Here is a 16,523-nt window from a genome sequence, read left to right on the forward strand (position 1 = left end):
GGAGAATTGGCAGTGTTTGGTTCTTAAGTCAGATGTGGTTTTTTATTATTTTTTTTTTTGGAGATAGTGTCTTACTCTGTCACCCAGGCTGGAATGCACTGACCCAGTCACAGCTCACTGAAGCCTCGATCTCCTGGGCTCAATCGATCCTCCCATATCAGCCTTCCTAGTTGCTAGGACCACAGATGTGTGCCACCACACCTGGCTAATTTTTGTTTGTTTTTGTAGAGACAGGGTTTTGCTGTGTTGCCCAGGCTGGTCTTGAACTCCAGGACTCAAGCAATCTGAGTATTCACACTTTATAATACTTTATAATTTGAAGGAATTTTTAAATACTGTTTCTTCAATGTACCTAATATTATATAATTAAAAGAGTAATATAAGATATTCTAAAGAGAAAGCATGTGTTATTCCAAAGATGGATAAAGCGCATGCTGATAAGATGGGGGCATTTATACCAATATTTTTTGACAGCATCAGTTTTAAACTCATCATTGAGGGGCCATATTTTATTTGCTTCACATCTTAGTACTTTTTCCATTCACAAACATGTAGTTTTATTATTCTATGCTGTCTGATTTTCAGGCATTGTGCACATTTCATAGGAGGAAACTCAAAGCCAATTTTGCTCCAAGATAATGTTCTTCAGAAAATGGTCGCTAAGGAAGTTGTTGAAAGGCAATGAGTTACACTGTGTCAAAACTGGTCTGCTTTCAAATACATTTTGGAAATCCCAGCTTTAAAGAAGGAAATGTAATAAGGATTTCATTTGCCAGGTTTGAGCATAAAATAATAAAAGTAGTTTTCTAATGGTGCTCATAAACTGGGACTGAAAATCATTTCAAATCCATGAGACAGTCCAAAAATGGTTATTGAGCAATGGCCACATATTGGAATAAGAATTTTTATTCTTGGTGTGTGTTTTGGGAAAACAGCATTTCATTGCATAGGTGGAGATAAGTTCTAGAATATTGGCTAAACATGTAATCATTTTCTGTAACGCATATGTATTACAAAAGTTTTCTAGCTCCTGAGGTATTATAGAGTTTTCTAGCTCCATAATATAAAAATGTTCTACTGATAAACTTTATTTTCCTCCTTTTTCAGTAATAAAATTAATTGTATATGTCCTAACCACTTCCTGTCAGAAGGAGCTAATTTTAGTTTTCCTCTCTTTTGAAACAGCTTTATTCTGGTTTAAGAGACACACCAGACATATTTAAGGTATAAAACGTGATTTCCTTTGACAGGCATTTATCATGAAATCATCCCCACAACCGAAATCATGCACAATCCCCCGAGGAAGTCACTTGGGCCCCTCCATGTTCCTCATACTGCCCCTCCTTACCCCAACTCCAACCTTGGGGAAACACTGGTTTACCTTCTGTCACTAGGGATTAATTCTCATTTTCTATAATTTTATATAAATGCAATTATATGGTATGTATATTTTGGTTTCTTTCACTCAGAAAGATTATTTTGAAAGATTAATTTTATTGTATGTACCAATATATTTGTTCTCATTGCTGAGTAGGATTTTGTGTGGACATACCACATTTATCTGTTTACCTGCTGATGGACATTCAGATTGTTTCCAGTTTTTGGCCATTTCAAATAAAGCTGATAATGCACACTTGTGCACAAGTCTCTGTGTTGACATATTTTCATGTTCCTGGGTGAATTTCTGTAAATGATAATTTTTAACTCCGAGAACCTGCCATACCATTTTCCAATGTGGCTGTTCTGGAGACCTCTCGTTTCCATTCCAACATGTAAAAGAGCTTGGAAGTAGTCTCTCCCGCCCTCACCATAAAAAGGCGAAAAACAGAAAACAGTGATTTTTCCTAGATCACAGCAGAGAGTTGCGGTCATAGGGCAAACTGCTGACATCAAAACTGGAGAAACAGGCAGATACAGGGAATGATGGCTTCTGGAAGAGCAGCTGCTGGAGACTGAAATGGCTAGGGGCCCCAAATGAGGCCATGGAGGCATTGATGGAGGCTGGAGCTGACTGGACTGAAGGCTCCCAGATGTCTGGCCTGCTGGTTGCCTCAATTTCATGGGTTCTACTTCCAGGAGCACCACCACGTTCCCATGGTGAAGATGGGAGAAAGATCCCCTCCAGTGTGGTGAGGGGAGGGAAGGTGACCGTGAAGCCAGCCAGAGCTTTCTCACTACAGACCCCTCTCTGCAAGGGCAAGGCCTTCACCAGCACGACTGACTTGGGAGAAATCACTCGGCTCCAGCCTCTCAGCCTTCCTGTCTCAGGGGCAGTATCTTGAGAGTCACTTGTGGAGGTTACAGCCACAGTGTGCAGGCCCCCTGAAAACATGAGACCAAATCATGGCACCACAGTCCCCTCCCTTCCTCTCCCCTTTCCTCCCTACTCCTCTTCCACCTGGCCTCACAACCACAGAGCTCCTGAATAAGGACAGCCAAGGGGGCCAGAGCTCCGACTCAACTTAAGAAGAAATTTCAAGGGAAATCCAAGACAATAGGGGAGACAGAAGCAAAGACACCGGAGGATATTGAAGCCTCTGATTCCTGCAGCTGCAGCAGACAATGAGCCCAGCCTCCCTCCTAGACAGAGGCTAAAACCTCACACCAAAAGCCTGCTTACCTCAGTGCCTTCTGCTCAGTATGCCGTGTTTAGCTTTCAGTTGACGATGAGAAGGCACACCAAAGGTCAAAACACGATCTGAAGAGACAGAGCATCAGACCAGACTCGGATATGGCAGAGACTTTGGAATTGGCAGACACGAATTAAAAACAACCATGATGCGTATGCTAAGGGCTCAAGTGGGAAAAGTGAACAATGGGCAAGAACAGTTGGGTAATGTAGGTAGAGAAATGGAAATTCTAAGAATCAAAAGAAATAAATAGCACTGTAACAGAAATGGAGAATGCCTTTGACTGGCTTTTAGCAGACTACGCATGGCTGAGAAAAGCATCAGTGAACTTCAATTCAGGTCAGTAGAAACCACTCGAAGCGCAAAGTAAAAAAAAGAATGAAAAAGGCAGAATGGTATCAAAGATTTGTGGCACAATTACAAAAGATGTAATCTGCATGTTTGGGAATACCAGGAGGAGCAAGAAAGGATGAGGAGCAAGTTGTAAAGTAGTAGCTGAAAACGTTCCAAAATTAATAGGAAAAACAAGACTACAAATCAAGGAAGCTTAAGGAATACATACCAAGTGGATAAGTACCAAGAGACTTGGTCAACGCTTAGGCATGTTATATTCAAACTGCAGAAAACCAAAGACGAAAAGAGGACCTTGAAAGGAGTTAGGGAAAAAGCACTTTATGTGTGGAGGAACAATATTAATAATGACATCAGACATCAGGAACCATGCAACTAAGAAGAGAATGGAGTGAAATGTTTAAAGCCTGAAAGAAAAACCATCAGTAAAGAACTTTGCATCTAGAGAATTATCCTGCAAAAGTGAGAGAGAAATGGTTTCCAGGACAAAAACAGAGGAAACACGTGCATTTATCTGTATCCTGCACTTTAAAAAATTTTTACCAGTTGCTTATAATCACTTTTAGAATAGATTCTGTCAGATTTTCTACCTTGGGATAATAGCATTTGGTTTATTTTTTTACTTTGATGTATTGTGATGGTGAGAACCCTTAATACAATGTGGGACCAAAGTAGAGAAGGTGACCTCCATCTTGTTCCTGATCTGAAAGAGAAGGCACTCAGTATTTCACCATTAATTAGGATATTAGCTTATGTTTTTGACAGATGTTCTTCATCAAATTGGAGGAGTTCCATTTATTGGTTGCTGAAGAATTATCAGAAATGCATGCAGGATTTTATTTTCCAATTTTTTTGGTGCTTATTGAGGTAGCCATATTTTTGTTAATATGATGATTTATATTAATGGATTTATGAATGTTAAACCAACCTTGCGTTTTTGAAGATAAGCCCAGTTTTGTCATACTGTACTATTCTTTTTTTATATTGCTGCATTTGATTTACAATTATTTTGTTAAGGATTTTTGTGTCTATGTTAATGAGAGACTGGGCTGCGGTTTTCTTTTCTTCTGAAGTGCCTGTCTGATTTTAGTATCAGTGTAATGCAGGCCTCATAGAATTGGAAAGATTTCTCTATTCCTCAATTTTCTGAAAAAGTTTATGTGGAATTGGTATTATTTTTACCTCAAATGTTTGGTAGAGTTCATGAGCGAAGCAATATGGATATGGAATTTTCTTTGTGAAAAGGTTTTAAACTGTAAGTTAAATATATTCGATATGAGGATAATTCAAGTTATCATTTTCTACTTGAGTTAAACATTGATAGCTTAAATTTTTCAAGGAATTCCTTCATTTCATCTAAGCTATTGAGTTTGTCATAAAGTTGTTCACATTATTCACTTCTCATCTTTTAATATCTGTGGAATCCGTAATAATGTCACCTCTCTCATTCCTGATATTGGTAACTATGTCTTCCTTTCCTGTCTTTTCTGATTAATCTGGCTGAAGGTCTATCAATTTTATTGATACTTTTAATGAACAAGATTTTGGTTCATTGATTTTTCTATTTCATTTGCTATTTTCTTGTTTTCTGCTCTGATTTTTATTATTTCCTTTCTTCTCATTACTTTTGAGTTTACTTTGTTCTTCTGTTTTCACTTAAGGTGGGAAGCTGTGGTCTTTGATTTAAATAGAAGTGAGAAAATTATATTTCCATAGTATCTAACTGTGTAGATGAGAACTTTTAAAATAGGTGACACATTGTGGTTTTTATTTTTGTTTGTCGTTATTGTTGCTATTGTTTTTAAGTGAAAACATTTTATTAGGAAGAGTAAAGTCACAAAAACATAAGTCATCTTTACCAGAATGAAACCATGTTTCATAGCCCTTTAGGAAACATTGCACAGTTATGTTTACATACAGTTACCTTCTTTTTTCTCAAGAATGGAATGTGTATTTTTCAAATATAAAATTGAACTTAAATTTAGAACATCATAATCTGGAGTGGTTGAAATCTGCCTCTGTTTGGAAAATGCACAGGATGATTGTGCTAATTCAGTGCCTTCAGATACAGCCATGGGTGCCCAGAGACTGCTCCTGTCAGGCTTCCCTTTTCTAGCCCATTTGAAAAAAGAGAACGGTGCTGGGTGGTGCAGGGCTTGACACCTTTCCACGAGGCCAGGGTGTCCTGATGCCAAGACTCTGAGCGAACCTCTCCTCCCAGCCACAACAGATTTTCTTCTGTTTCCTGCCTTTCTGCTGCTGTGTCTATCCCAGGTCACATGCTGCCCTCAGCAACGGAATCATTTAACAATGCTTCCACCCTCTGGCTTTACACTTCTTTCCTTGTAAATGAGTTTGTTTATGAAAGGTGTTATTTTCTTGCCCACAGATAAAATGTCTTGAGGGATTGATGAATGATTTTCCTAGCCCAAACTAAAATAGACTGAAGCAGCATTGTGCTTCCATTTCTTTCTTTCTTTTCATTTTTGGCTGAAGTCTTGGGCTTGCGTTGTTAGTTTTAGCTTCAATCCATGGTTTTGCAGCATCTTTTGAAGTCATGTGTGGACTTGAGCACACTCTGAACAAGGGAGGACCACACTGTCACCCTTCCTTGGTTAGGCCCCTCCAGCAGTTCCTGAAGACCTCTCCAGTTCTTGCATGGCTACTTCAGAAAAGGGTGAAATGCTGACATGGTGGCACAGCAGGCCTGCAGTAGAGACTGCCCAGGAGTCACCTGCAGTAGAGACTGCTCGGAAGTCGCTTGGGGTTAGACACTGCCCAGGGGAGTCGCCTGCGGGTAGAGACTGCCCAGGGGAGTCGCCTGCGGGTAGAGACTGCCCAGGGGAGTCGCTTGGGCTTAGAGACTGTCTAGGAATCACCTGCATTAGAGACTGCCTAGGAATCATCAGTATCCACTGCAAGGAACTCACTCAGTGTTTGAACTATTTGGGAAGCAGTATGTATTTCCTGGTAATTTTCTAGTTGGTGGTTATGTTCTGTATTTCAAAGGTTTCCAGATATGCCAGGAAAGAGGAATCCCACAATATTCCATCCTAGTAATGACTGCCCGTGGGATGAAGAATCCATTTAAAACGGTGTATCTTCCAGCAACTCTGTAAACAGCTGGATGCCCTGGAGAGTGGGTTCAATGCTGTCAGAAAACAGTATGTGACTCGGCAGCTCTCCTGAGTGGCCAGTGAGACCCGGGCAATTCTCCTGAGTGAGTGACCTGTTGGACCCAGGCAGCTCTCCTGAGTGAGGGGCTGGTGGAACCCAGGCATCTCTCCTCAGCCAAGTGGCTGGTGGGGCGATCATCCCTGCAGATTTTGTAAGGAAAGAGGCTTGCCAACCCCAAAGACCACTCCCAAGAATGCCTTCAGACATAGTTCGTTTTTTAAAACTAATATTTAAATGTTACCAATATTTATGAAGCAAAAGGTTTAAGATTCAGATTTTTCACTTTTCTTGTAAATATTAGCATACCAGACAAAACCGGGCCAGCATCTCCCCATTGCCGCCAGTGGAGCTGAGGAGGGGCCGCCCTGTCTGGATGCCTGAGTCAGGACCAGGTCAGCACCGTCCTTAACCACCGGGCTCCTGCAGAAATTTGAATTTGCATCCTATGAAATGCATGCTGGCCACTTTCTAAATTTTTTCTCCGAGCCAACTTCTATGCAGAGCTCCAGATTCTGCCACCTGGATGTCATGGATGTCCTGGATGGCGGAAACTCATGATATCAACATTTATTTTTCCACAGGATTTTATTATGAAAAATTTCAAACCTACAGAAGAATTTACAGATTTTTTTCAGTGAAAGCCCACATTTCCACCACTTAACTTTATGATTAACAGTTTACATTCCTGTTTTGTCACATATCCATGTATCTATTCTCTATCCCTCTACTGAACCATTTTATCTTTAGATACTAGTTTTTAGGGCAATTTTAGAGTTATGGCAAAGTTGAGCAGAAAATGCACAGTTGTCGCATATGCCCTCTGCCCCCACACAGGCACAGCCTCCTCCACCATCAGTGTCCCCACCAGAGGGTGCATTTATTACACTTGGAGAGTCAACATTATCACACCATTATCACTCCAAATCCACAGTTTACATTAGGGTTCACTCTTGGTTTTGGACATTCTATGGGTTTGGACAAATGTATGATGCCATGGATCCATTATTTTAGTATCATGCACAGTAGTGCCACTGCTCCAGAAAACCTCCATGCTCCACTTATTCAGCCCTCCCTCATCTCAGCCTTGGCAAGCACTGATTTTTTTTTTCTAATACTTTAAGTTCTGGAGTACATGTGTAGAACATGCAGGTTTGTTACATAGGCATACACATGCCATGGTGGTTTGCTGCATCCATCACCCCGTCATCTACATTAGGTATTTCTCCTAATGCTATCCCTCCCCAACCCCCACCTCCTTGCTATCCCTATCCTAGCCCCCTACCCCCAACAGGACCCGGCGTGTGATTTTCCCCTTTCTGTGTCCATGTGTTCTAATTGTTCAACTCCCACTTATGAGTGAGAACATGCAATGTTTGGTTTTCTGTTCTTGTGTCAGTTTGCTGAAAATGATGGTTTCCAGCATCATCCATGTCTCTGCAAAGTACCTGAACTCATCTTTTTTATGGCTGCATAGTATTCAATGATGTATATGTGCCACATTTTCTTTATCCAGTCCGATATCCACATTTTCTTTATCACTGACTTTTAAAAAACTTACCTTCACTCATAGTTTTGCCTTCTCCAGAATGTTCTATAGTTGGTATCCTACAGCATGTAGCCTTTTCAGATTGGCTTCTTTCACTTAGCAATATGCATTTAAAGTTCTTCCATGTCTTTTCATGGGTTGATAACTCATTTCTTTTTACTACTGAATCATATTCCACTGCCTGGATGTCCCACAGTTTATTTGTCCATTTGCCCACTGAAGGACATCTTGGTTACTTCCAAGTTTTGGGAATTATGAATAAAAATGTTACAAACATCTGTGTACAAATTTTTATGTAGAAAAATTTTCAACTTCTTTGGGTAAATACCAAGAACTGCAATTTTTGGATCATATGGTAAGAGTATGTTTAGTTTTGTAAGAAATTGCCAAGCCACATGATAATGGTTTGGCTGTGTCCCCACCTGTATGTCATCTTGAATTGTAACTCCCATAATTCCCATGTGTTGTGGGAGGAACCCGGTGGCAGGTGATTGAATTATGGGGGTGGGTCTTTCCTGCATTGTTCTCATGATAGTGAATGAGTTTCAAGAGATCTCATGGTTTTAAAAAGAGGAGTTCCCCCTGCACAAACTCTGTCTTTGCCCACCGCCGTCCATGTAAGATGTGACTTGCGCCTCCTTGCCTTTCACCATGATTGTGAGGTCTCCCCAGCTGTGTGGAACTGTAAGTCCATTAAACCTCTTTTTCTTCCCAGTCTTGGGTATGTCTTTATCAACAGTGTGCAAATGGACTAATACACTACTTTTCAAAGTAGTAGCAACATTTTCCTCTCCCACCATCAGTGAATGAAGGATCCTGTTGCTCCATATACCTGCCAGCATTTGGTATTGTCAGTATTTTGGATTTTGGCCATTGCAATAGGTGTGGTAGTATCTCATTATCTCATTTTTTTTTAAACTTTGTGATTTCTTAGTGACATATGATGATGAGTATCTTTTCATATGCTTACTTGCCATCTGTATATCTTATCTGGTGAAGTGTCTATTCAGACCTTTTGCCCATTTTTAAGTTGGATTATTTTTTTTATTGAGTTTTAAGAGTTCTTTGTGTATTTTGGCTAACAGTCCTTTATCAAATGTGACTTCTGCAAGTACTTTCTCCTAGTCTGTGGCTGGCTCCAGGATCTGTAGCAATATTCTCTATTTTATTCCTAATTTTGGTGATTTGTACCTTCTCTTTATCTTTTTCAGCCTGGTCAGAGGTCCATCAATTTTACTGGTTTTCGTTTGGGGGTGTGGGGGTGAAGACCTAGCTTTTTGTCTCATTGATTTTTTTCTCTTATTTTCCTTTTAATTAATTTCTACTTTAATATTTATTATTTCCCCTTTCTACTTCTTTTGGATTTACTTTGACTTTTCTAATTTCTTGAGGTAAGAACCTAAATGATTGATTTGAGATCTTTATTCTTTTCTAATATAAATGTTATGTGTTATAAATTTCTCTGTTGGAATTGCTTTAGTGATATCCCACATACTTTGGTGTGTTTATTTTAATTTTTATTCAATTCTATGCATTTCAAATTTCTTTTAAAACTTTCAATTTGACCTATAGGTTATTTAGAAGTACGTTGTTAATTTCAAGTGCTTGGATGTTTTCCCATTCTTTCTGCTATTGATTCTAATTCTGCTATTCATTTGTTCCATTGTGGTCAGAGAACATACTGCGTGATTTCAATTATTTAACATTTCCCAAGGTTTGCTTTTATGCCCAGGATATATGTTCTATTTTGTTACAAGTTCTGTGAGTGCATATAAAGAATCTGTATTCTGCTGTCATTGGATAGAGTATTCTGTAAAATTCAATAGATCTCACTGGTCAGTGCTGCTTACTTCTTCTATATATTTGATGAATTTCTAGTAGTTCTATATTAGTCATGGACGGTGCATATGGGGGCACAGGACACTCAGTCATGGGCGGTGCATGTGGGGAACACAGGACAGTCATGGGTGGTGCACGTGGGGCACAAAACACTCAGTCACAGGTGGTGCACGTGGGGGCACAGGACAGTCAGTCACAGGCAGTGCACACAGGGGACACAGGACACTCAGTCACGGGCGGTGCAGGTGGGGGCACAGGACAGTCACGGGTGGTGCACATAGGGGCACAGGATGCTCAGTCACGGGCGGTGCACACGGGAACACAGGACACTGTCATGGGCGGTACATGTGGGGACACAGGACACTCAGTCACAGGTAGTGCACGTGGGGGCACAGGACACTCAATCACAGGCAGTGCACACGGGGGACACAGGACACTCAGTCATGGATGGCTTTGTCCTGAGGCTCCTTTCCCAGGGCCACTTCCTTCCTGATCCATCCTCAGACAGGCAGCACCCTCCTGACTTCCCAACATCACACACAAACATGCACACGTGAGGACACACACATGCACATGCGTGCACACACCACACAAATGCACATATGTACACAGGCACCACACACACACCCATCTGAGCATGCACATGTCAGCACACACATCACACACCACATTCATATATGTATATGTGTGAGCACAGAGGCGTCCACACACCACACACATACACATACATGTGACCGTGCACAGATGAGCCCACATACCCCACACAAATGCACATGTGTGAGCAGGTGTCCACACACCACACACATACACCCATGTAACTGTGCACAAATGAGCCCACACACCACACAAACAAATGCACGTGTGAGTGTGCACAGGAGCCTACACACCACACACATACATGCACATGTGTGACACCACACATATATGCACATGTGTTAGCACATGAATGTGCACACACAGGACAGAGGCTCCCTTGGCCCTGCTCTCTGCTCAGGCTGCGAAGCCCCCTCACCCCCACTTTGATGGTGTGCACTGAAATAGTCCAGTATCTGCCTCAACCCAGAGCAGAGGGACGTGAATGACAGACGCGCCTCCAGGCATGGGCGAACAGGTGTGCTGCCCTCCAGGTGCGTGTGCTGCTGAGCATGGAGGGCAAACGGATTGACCTGTGACAAGTAGGGCACTTAGCTGGGCCCGGGCGCTTTGTGGTTACATTTGTGAAGGTCTTTGTGAGATAGGAGGGAGCCCTGGGGAAGAGGCCCTGGAGCACCAGGTGTCCTAGAGGGAGGGTCAGAGATGGAGGCTGAGGGTCACAGGAGAGAGGAGAGGGCAGAGAGAGGAAGGACAGGGAAGAAGAGGGGAAGATGGGGTGGGCCAGCTGAGCCTGGGAATGCCGAGTGGGCATGCAGTGTCATTTTCTACCTTCGCAAGATGCCCTCTGTGAGAAGCACCAGGAGAGCGGTGAGACTCTATCCGGAGGCAGGATAACTGGGCTCTTAGTTATCCACAGAGGCCTGGACCTGGAGGGACTGAGTCCACAGAGCTCCCCACTGCCCGAAGCCTCATTTCCTCCCATGCACCACGACCTCTGGGTCAAGTCATTAATTCTGGGGCTTCCCACATCCATCTGTGATGTGGAGGAAGCCATCTCTGGACACTACCAGAATGTGGTCAAGAACTCCAAAGCCTCACCAGCAGGGTTGTGGCGTGGAGACAGGTGTTAATATCGCCTTCATCAGCCACCGTGCATCAGGTGGCTCCGTTTCCACCTTGTCCGGAGAATGCAGCCTTGCGGTGTGTGTGCCAGTAACAGTGCTCGTTCTGTAAGTCAGAGCCTCAAAGAATGGACTGATTTCAGCTTCTGAAATATTTCTTGTTTTGATTTAAGAGTTTTAGTGGAATAAAAGATGGATTTCGTTTGAACTGGTTCAACAGGTAATCACAAGTTGAGCTGATTCATCTAGAAAAAGATGACTTTATGGGCTCTTTCATTGTTTAATTTGGTTCACAATCTCATTAGACATTAGCAGAGAAACCCAGTGAAGGTGATTGTGAAGAGCAGAGTGTGTCACCGTGTGGCACACAGCCCTCGCAGCTGAACACCTCAGCACCCTTCTACCATGGCAGCCACTAGCCAGAAATATCAGCCACTGTCTCTGGAGAGCACCTGGCTGTTTGGGTTTCATCTCTCTCCAAGATTTGATGGGTGATTCACTCAACTATGAGTGCTGTTCATGAGAGCCTTCAAGGCGTGAGTGTGGGGTGTCATGCAGCTTCTGAGCTTTTAACAGCGGAGCCCCAGACTGCACCTGGTGTTGACCCACAGTTATTTATTTATTTATTTTTTTGAGACAGGGTCTCTCTCTGGCTCCCAGGCTGGAGTGCAGTGGTGTGATCTCAGCTCACTGCAACCTCCCAGGTTCAAGTGATTCCCTGCCTCAGCCTCCCGAGTAGCTGGGATTACAGGCACCTGCCACCATGACTGGCTAAGTTTTGTATTTTTGGTAGAGATCGATTTTCACCATGTTGGCCAGGCTGGTCTCGAACTCTTGGCTTCAGTGATCTGCCCACCTCCACCTCCCAAAGTGCTGGGATTACAGGTATGAGCCACTGCACTGGCCTGGCCCACAGTTATTGATGGCGCACTATGCGTTTCAGTCCATCAGTTGGGTGTCACCATTGGAGTTGCAGAAACGTTTATCTGGAGGTGTGAACGGAAAAGGGGTTGAGTGTCCGGAGAGCCTTCTGCATGGGAGCAGCTCCAGTCTCAGCCCACACCCCACGGCCAACCACAAAACCAGCCAGGAGCTGTCCCCGGGAATAGTGGGCGTCCAGCGGATCCTGCCACATGCCTGGCCCAGAAGCCCCATGATTTTATATCCTCTATCAAGCAGACAGAGAATTTTCCGCGGTTGCTGTTGTTTAAAACCAGTGGCTCCTGATTATAAAATCATGAGCATGCTGTTGGCAGAGCTGAACCCTTGCTTTAAGAAGCGGAGGAGTGGGCATCTGACATCCATGCAGGAGGCAGGGGGTTCTCCAGACCCCAGGGGATTTAGATGCAGGACTGCCCAGCAGAGCCAGACGATGTATGCCCCACGGCAGGCAGGAGGCAGGGGATTCCCCAGACCCGAGGGGTTCAGATGCTAGATGGCCCAGCACAGCCAGATGATGTGTGCCCCATGGCAGGCAGCAGGCAGGGGGTTCCCCAGATCCGAGGGGTTCAGATGGTGGACAGTCCAACAGAGCCAGATGACGTGTGCCTCTCAGGGGAGGCTAAGGACAAACTTCTCTTCCAAGAACAAACTTTCACCAGACTTATTACCTTTAGTTAAAAAGCTAGTATTTTAACTTTTTCTATTTATTGATTTTCTATCTATCAATAGCTTCATATCAGGACAGTGTCCTGAGCAGTACAGAAAAATCTGTACTTATACAGGAAATTATAGAAATTATAGAATTTTCTGAGAAATAGGAAAATGTATCTATTGGCATAAGTGACTGCATTAGTATTCTGGGGCTGCTGTCGCAAATGAACACAGGTTTGCTATTTCACAGTCTGGGGATTAGGAGTCCGACGTGGCGTCCACTCAGCGAGAGCTGGGCTCCTTCCAGCAGCTTTGGGGAGATGCCATTCCCTACCTTGCAGCCTCTGGGACCCCCCCGTGGGTCCCCTCCCATCCTTAAGGCCACAGATGGCCCTGCCTGCCCTGTCCCACCCTCATCCAGTGTCCCTTGGCCTCTCCTGCCAGCTTCCATGTAAGGGCCCTTGAGATTACATGGGTTGCACCCAGATGACCCAGGACACCCTCCCTATTTCCAGGTTTCCAGGTGGGCCGAGTAGCTGCCTCCTCTCCCTGAAACTTTAATCCCTTACCATGGAGCGTCACACAGTCACAGGGCCCCGGATGGGGACGAGGATTCTGCCTCCCACAGCTGGTATAAATCTTAGATTACTCTGAAATAATCTCCTTTTCATGACCACCATATGAATTAAATTAATCATATGATGTTTGAAAAGATCACTGTAGTTTTAAATTCTTTTGTGTGCTTATAACACGTTAACATCTGCCAGGCTTTGTAATGTTCTTTTATCTTCAACCATTCTCTAAAATGCATTTTCCAGACTGTATTAGCTCTTTTTTTTTCTCTCCAAACCAGACAACAGCCGTTCTCTGGGTCTCAATTTCCATGTCTCTAAAATGAGATTTGTAGACTACCTGCCAATTTGTCCTTCACATCAGAGAGATAAAATATGTTCTCTGTTGCAAAGAAATTAGCGATATTTAAGGGGAGGTAAGAGATCTCTCCACACGTTGAGAACTTTTGCAAGGTTGCTTATATTTCTATTTGACTCTCTCTTTATGGAAATATCAGTGTCCAAGGGCGTGTGGTTCACATCCAAGAATTCACCTACAAATGTTACAGGACCAGCCCTTTCTAGGAAGGCCTGAGCTGTCACTGGAGTGTGTGTCAGTGCAGGTCAGGGAGTCGGGGCAACGGTAGAGCTGCCACCCTGCTGTGTTCATACATTGCTGCAGCGGCTGCCTGGTTATCTGGTTGATTGGAAGTTCTGCTGTGTTCATACAGGCTGTCTCTGTGGCTGTGTCCCCGGGCCCCGTGTCTCCAGGGCAGGCTGGTTTCTGTGGCTGTGACCCCTGGGCCCTGCATCCCCAGGGCAGGCTGGCTTTGTGGCTGTGCCCCCCTAAGTCCCACATCCTGGGGCAGGCTGGGCTCTGTGGCTGTGGCCCCGGCTCCCATGTCCTGGGGCAGGCTGGCTCTGTGACTGTGCCCCCCTCTGTCCTCAGGGCAGGCTGGCTCTGTGGATGTGTCTCCCGGGCCCCATGTCCTGGGGCAGGCTAGCTCTCTGGCTGTGCTCCCCAGGCCCCCTGTCTCCAGGGCAGGCTAGTTTCTGGCTGTGCCCCCGGGGCCTGCAGGCACTGCACAGTGCTATCATTGGCCTGTTGGGGCTGTAGTGCTGTTTGCTTTGGAATAAGCCTATCAACAGCCTCTCAAAACTGCCTGGAGCTGCCCAGGCTTTGGATGCCCGGATGGAAGGAACCACAGGGCTGCCTGTGCCTCCCTCATGAACCTTTTCCACACTGTTCAGAAGCACAGAGCAGACTTACCGGAACAGTGGCCAGGGGTCCGTTTCTGAGCCTCAGAAGCATGTTTGCTGCTGCGTCTGATTTCCTTCAATAAACACGAGATCGCGTGCTGGTGGACGTATTTCCGAGGCAGGACCGGCATGTTGCAGGTATTTCTGAGGAAGAACAGGCGCGTCGCGGGTATTTCTGAGGCAGAAGCAGCACGTCACGGGCGACTCTGAAGAAGGACCATCTTCGGCTCATCCAGGAGAAGCCGTCGCGCCAAGGCACCGAGGAGATGTTCATGACGCCACCTCTGGGTACTGCAGAACTTGGCCTTGGACTGAACTGGGGAGAGAGAGGAAAGAAGCAATGATGACTCCAAAATTTTGAGAGTGGCTGACCGAAGAAGAAGAAGGAATTGCAAAGTAAAAGAGGAAAAAACAAAGATGATGAGTTCAGTTTTCCAAATTGCAGATTTCAAATCTGTGTGGGGCAGCGCGGCGTTTCCTCCCAGTCATGGAAAGCTGGGGCGCCTGGGCTGGCGCGGTGTGGGCCATGCCCAGCAGGACAGAGGACAGCGGCTCAATGCTGGTGACCTGCACAGCGAAAGGTTTCCTTCCCTTCACGTCTTTCAACGGGGAGCGGCCCGCGCACACCAGGAGCTCACCTGCGCACCTTCCTCGCAGCTTCGCCAGGGAAGGAGGGTTTGGAAGCTGCTTTGACCATCATTAAAAGAGCATTTCAATCACAATACGTCAAAAATGTGGTAACAGGAAGACTGAGAAAGTCCAGCGATGTTTCAAAGCAATGCAGTTTAAAAAAAAAGAACAGTTCAATCCATTAACTAAAATAAACTTGGGGGAAACAACTCATTTCTATGCTGGCGAGCAGATGTACAAGACAGCTTCTGTTTAGGGTGAAAATACAGGTTGCGTCCCGCAGGAAGCCAGCGTGGGGCAGGCTGCTCTTCTCCGAGGGTGGAGAGGTAGCCGCTGGCCCCAGCAGGCCTTTAAACCTCCCCTGCAAACCCAAGGTTATCATCTCAGGCGGCGCAGCCTCCAGGGTCTCACCGTGTTATCCCAAAGCAGGCGAGTTTCTGAACATCCAGCTGACACCACAAGGCTCCGGACATTCAGAGGCCGCCAGTCAGGCCAGCGCACCCCACCTTTTCCTGAGCCGCACGGCAGCCTGGCTGTGGATGTGGGAGTTCAGCTTTCTTCCACCACGGGCAGGGACGTGACTTCAGGAACCCACTGGAGGAGTCAAAGGGCCTCTGTGGCCTCTTGCACTGGCTCTGGCCTCGGCACTGGGGCATCTCCATTCTCCTGAGGGCAGTTGGAGGCCGAATTTCTTCCACAGGAGCACACGCAGGAGAGAGAGCTCAGACGTTCTCAGGGCCGGAGTCCACGTGTGCCCTCCTGTGAGAGGGAGGCTGTGAGAATCCAGGGGACAATGTCAAAGTGCTGCTTTCCAACGTGTGGCCTGCACCCGTACGCTTTATGTAGATGAGGAATGATGCGAGGACTGGAAAGGGCACAACCTGAAGTCAGCTCTGCAGCTTTCCAAGGTGTGAACTCCCGGGAGCCAGCACAGACCCCACCCGACCTGCTTTCCAAGTGTAAACACCTGAGGGCCAGCATAGATCCCACCCTACCTGCTTTCCAAGGTGTGAACACTTGGGAGCCAGCACGGACCCCACTCGACCTGCTTTCCAAGTGTAAACAACACCTGAGGGCCAGCATAGATCCCACCCTACCTGCTTTCCAAGTGTGAACACTTGGGAGCCAGCACAGACCCCAGCCAACCCACTTTCCAAGGTGTGAACACTCAGGAGCCAGCACAGACCCCACCCAAGCTGCTTTCCAAGTGTGAACACCCTCAGGGAGCCAG

At 45.3% G+C, this 16,523-nt stretch overlaps 1 long non-coding RNA gene across 1 annotated transcript in view; it reads right to left on the bottom strand.

Moving 5' to 3' along the window:
* LOC116541751 overlaps positions 1-14,621 on the bottom strand; it is a 21,113-nt gene extending 6,492 nt beyond the window's left edge. The window contains exons 1-3 of the long non-coding RNA XR_004264929.1: positions 14,609-14,621; positions 14,132-14,138; positions 2,216-2,217 (exon numbers count right to left, since the gene is read on the bottom strand). This is a non-coding gene — a long non-coding RNA (uncharacterized LOC116541751). The remainder of the gene's footprint in view (positions 1-2,215; positions 2,218-14,131; positions 14,139-14,608) is intronic.
* Positions 14,622-16,523: the final 1,902 nt, after the last annotated feature.

Source organism: Sapajus apella, unplaced genomic scaffold (assembly GCF_009761245.1).
Source record: "Sapajus apella isolate SASKATOON/1434 unplaced genomic scaffold, GSC_monkey_1.0 scaffold155, whole genome shotgun sequence".
NCBI classification, from domain to species: Eukaryota; Metazoa; Chordata; class Mammalia; order Primates; family Cebidae; genus Sapajus; species Sapajus apella.